A 4,348-nucleotide genomic window follows, 5' to 3' on the forward strand; every position below is an offset into this window, starting at 1 on the left:
AGACTTGGGAAATAGGGTGGTTCAAATATGATCTTGGGGAGACACTTGAAGAACACTATTAAACTTGAACACTCTAATTCTAGCGTACAGTGAGGAAGAAAGGAAAACATTGAGTGATACTATTTATTATGTGGATGTTGAATACATTAATTATTCACTATTGCCTGAGACAGGATTTGCTTTTTTTTTTTTAAAGGAATCTAACAGGATTCTAATAGAGTTCAGGAGTTTCTTGTAGAATGGATTCTCCAGTGGTCCAGTTCTAGATTTAAGAAAAACCTGTGGAAAAACAGATAGTTGACCCTGTACCTGTGGGATTAAGTGAGAGAGAATTTAAGGATACATGGAAATATAACTTATTCCTGCTTTAGAGGGAAGACAGTGATCATGGAGGTGAGGGTCATCTATCACACTCCAGATTTACAATTAAGGACTAGGAACATTTTCCTAGTTTACTTCTTTTCAAAATTAGCATTTGTGGGCTGGGGTTGTAGCTCAGTGGTACAGTGCTTGCCTAGCATATATGAGGCAATGGGTTCAATCTTCAGCACCACATAAAAATAAACAAAAGTATATTTTTTTAAAAAGGGCCACTCTGCCATTAAAAAAAAACTTCCTAAAAATATTATCACTTGTATAACGGGTCTTTCAAGTAACAATGATGATTTGCTGTATGTTTGAAAGAAAGCATTTTGCACTTATGCTTGGTGCTTTGGACTAAACCAAGTTTTTACAATATGTTCACTGGGTTTTCTAATGTATTTTTTTTAACTTTCTACTTTTATTTTTCCCTCATAGGGTTGGGAATTTAACCCAGGGCCTCAGATGGGCTAGTCAAGCACTTTACCAATAAACTATACCCTAAGTCCTTCAAATGTTGTTTAACCAAATTTCATCTTTTCAGACCTGCTCATTCAGGTTACATAACTGTACCACAAATCACAGTAACCAGCATCATAACCTTTGAGGACAGGAGCTAGTGTATGTTGTTTAGCTTTTTATCTGTAGAGTATATTTACCTTTACATTTTATTTCAGTAGCATTACCAAGCATACTACAAAAGTTGTGCTGAATGAGATCAGTGAAAGGGGTATGGATTATGTAAATAAGCACAATGACTGCTGGTCATTCTTATCACAGGCCTGTATTTTCCAAGATGTTGCCATATCCAGATGCACAATATTTGCTGCGTGGTTACTCCATTTTGGAATCTTTTCATTTTGGAATTATGGGATTGTCAGGCCTCTTTCTTATCTGGCAGATGAGATGCTGATGCCGCAGGTTACTGGTGACAAGTCCTGCTTCCCCAAATGTTGAAGTTTGAACAGTAGAGAAGCACGCCAAAGCAAGCATAAAAACCGGGTTTATTTAAAAAGGGGTAGTATAGACTTCTCCAGGGAGGGAGAAGAGGGGGCATAGCTAGTATCCTGGTATCCCCAGAAGTGAGGTATTCTGCCCTTTTTATATGTCCTAGGATTCCTTTGTTCTCCTGCTTTTCCCCCTTTCTCCTTCCTGCATAGGTGACTAGGCCCAGTAATGCTCGGTGGGAAGGCCAAAAGGTGGGAAACAGGTGGGTTAAAGGGGGAAGGGCAGGGTGGAGTAGCCAAGGACACATTAACAACCTATATCTCCCTGTAGGGAGGGAAATTCCTGAGACAGGTTACTTTGGCAACAGGTTGGAGCAGGAGCAGGTTCTTGATAAGATCCCTCAGGGGTCCCTTATCTCCAACTTCCCAGACTCACTCAAAATTGGCCTCCTTGATCCAACCTGACTCAATTTACCTATCTACACTGACTGCCTGTCTAATTCTGGCTTCAATACCATGATCACAAAGGTGGTTTTCCCATGTGAGGCTCATCCATTGCACTTTGGATGTGCTAACTCCTGTGATTTCCCCAAGTGTGAGAAACTCAACTGCATAATTTGTGGTAGTGGGGGATTGCTTTCATACTTTCCCCTGACTTGATTTGTTCAAATAATAAATATCTGATTGCAGCCTTTTTCAGGTCAGACATAGTATTTATGAACACTTACAGTTTTTTTATGTGTTTGTATTAATTTTTCTTGTTATTAGCAGTGGTTTAGGTTAATTTAATACAGCTATTTTCTCCTGGAGTTATAGTTTGTGAAGTAGCAGGAATATGGGGATAGCATGAATAATAATTATTATTTTTTTGTAGTTGTAGACAGACACAATACCTTTATTTTAGTCATTTTTGTGTGGTGCTGAGGATGGAACCTAGGGCCTCATATGTGAGGGGCAGGCGCTCTACCACTGAGCTACAGCCCCAGCCCCCTATTTTGTATTTTATTTGGAGACATGGTCTCACTGAGTTGCTTAGCACCTTGCTGTTGCTGAGGCAAGGCACATGCTACATTTCTTAGTTTTGTGCTACCTTCATCCCAATTTCCAAACTGCTCCACAATTCAGCATTGTTTTTCTTTTGTAATACTGAACCCTGAGTTCAATTTTCTGTACTGGAGAAAAATAAAGCAAAACAAAACACCCTAAAATTGAGCTAAATCCTCAGCCCACTTTTTTGTTGTTTTGTTTTGTGATACATTCTTACTAAACTGCCAGACTGGCCTTGAATTTGCAATCCTCCTGCCTCATCCTCCTGAGCTCCCAGGATTACAGGCATGCTCCACTGCTCTTACATCTTTATGCAAATTATGTGATTATTTTAGGCACACCTGATAATCTCTGTATCTCAAATCCTTACATCAGCAGTACCCTTTAGGTGGAAAGTAACATTTACAGGTTCCAGGGATTAGGTTTTGGACATTTTTGTGGGCTGTCATTTTGCCTACCACATCAACAAAAGCCTCAGATTTGTCAGAAGTTTTTTACATCATCAAAAGGGGCTTGGTATATGCAGATGACCGCAGTGCCTTCTGGACTTGTTCATCTATATATATTTTTGAGTTTTTTGTAAATAAATATAGTAATCAAACTGTTATTGTTTGGTTCCTACAATTTGGAGAAGTCGTTATATTGAAAGTGATGGGCTAGAGTTTGCGCAAAGATAGTGACCCTTTGCGAAAAGTGTCTGGAGTCTGAGGGTGTGATGCCAGGCAACCATCCCAACTCATACTTACCTGGCAGGGGAGATACCATGATCGTGGAGGTAGTTTTCCCAGTGTGAGGCTCATCCATTGTACTCTTGTGTGGGTTGACCCCTGCGATTTCCCCTAATGCGGGAAACTTGACTGCATAATTTGTGATAGTGGGGGACTGCATTCGCGCTCTCCCCTGCATTGGTTGTTGGCTCAATGTGAGACTTGTGCAATAGTTTTGTGTAGTACTCCTATGTAGCCATAACAAAATGTGTTTATTTTTCATGTGTTTGGCGGGTTCTGTGTTATTGACTAGGCTGTAGCAGCAAATACCCCTGAACAAAGAGTTTAGTGTTTTTTCGCTAGTACAGCCCTATAATAATGTGGTAACTATCTTGAAGGCCTTTTAAGTAACTATTTGAAATTTTGTTTTCCAAGAAGTGTTTGTTTTTCTCAAGTGCTTTTGCCCAAATATAGAAGTAAAATTGATTTGCACTAATTAACTTGTTTCCTGTGATAACTAAATTCAGTTGTGAATTTTCTTAAAATAACTTATTTATTGATTTTTATGTGGTGCTGAGGGTTTAATCCAGTGCCTCACACATGCTAGGCAAGCGCTCTACCGCTGAGCTATAGCCACAGCCCAAATTGTGTTAGACCATATATATACACATATATATAACATATATGCTATTATATATGTTTTTATTATATATATATATATATATATATATATATATATATATATATATTTTTTTTTTTTTTTTAGTTGTAAATGGACACAATACCATTTTTGTGTGTGTGTGGTGCCGGGGGTCGAACCAAGTACCTCACACATGTTAAGCAAACGCTCTGCCACTGAGCCACAACCATCAGCCCCTCATATAGTTTTAATTTAGGCTCTTTAAGATGGGGATTTAATGGTTAAGAGAGATACAGGATGGAAATAAAGATTGTATTACTGGACTGGTGGTAGAGCACTTGCCTAACACATGTTAGACACTGAGTTCAATCCTCAGCACCACATAAAAATAAATAAAATAAAGGTATTGTGTCCATCTACAACTAAAGACATTTTTAAAGGAAAAAAAAAAAAAGATTCTATTACTCACAAGCCCAGGGAGACCAGGGCATGCCTGAGAGCATACAGAAGTGGGTCAGTGGAGGAGGAAGAGAAAACAGGGACCCACGGACCAAAGCTATTATTGGGGTTCAAGGCAGCTTTCGTATAGGGATGCTAATTGGTAGGTTTAAAGTAAGAAGGCATGCTGGGTGCTGTGGCACACGCCT

The 4,348-nt window shown here is 39.1% G+C and overlaps 2 non-coding genes across 2 annotated transcripts; both read left to right on the forward strand.

The window, feature by feature from the left end:
* The first annotated feature begins 1,803 nt into the window (after positions 1 to 1,803).
* LOC124097806 (U1 spliceosomal RNA) lies at positions 1,804 to 1,961 on the forward strand. The gene has a single exon (XR_006853377.1). It is a non-coding gene; the product is annotated as a U1 spliceosomal RNA (small nuclear RNA).
* A 1,131-nt stretch (positions 1,962 to 3,092) lies between these two features.
* On the forward strand, positions 3,093 to 3,257 carry LOC124097804 (U1 spliceosomal RNA). The gene has a single exon (XR_006853376.1). It is a non-coding gene; the product is annotated as a U1 spliceosomal RNA (small nuclear RNA).
* The last annotated feature ends 1,091 nt before the right edge of the window (positions 3,258 to 4,348 follow it).

This window comes from Marmota monax, unplaced genomic scaffold (assembly GCF_021218885.2).
Source record: "Marmota monax isolate L192 unplaced genomic scaffold, Marmota_monax_Labrador192_F-V1.1 WCK01_AAM20220418_F8-fsc01871, whole genome shotgun sequence".
Classification (NCBI taxonomy): domain Eukaryota; kingdom Metazoa; phylum Chordata; class Mammalia; order Rodentia; family Sciuridae; genus Marmota; species Marmota monax.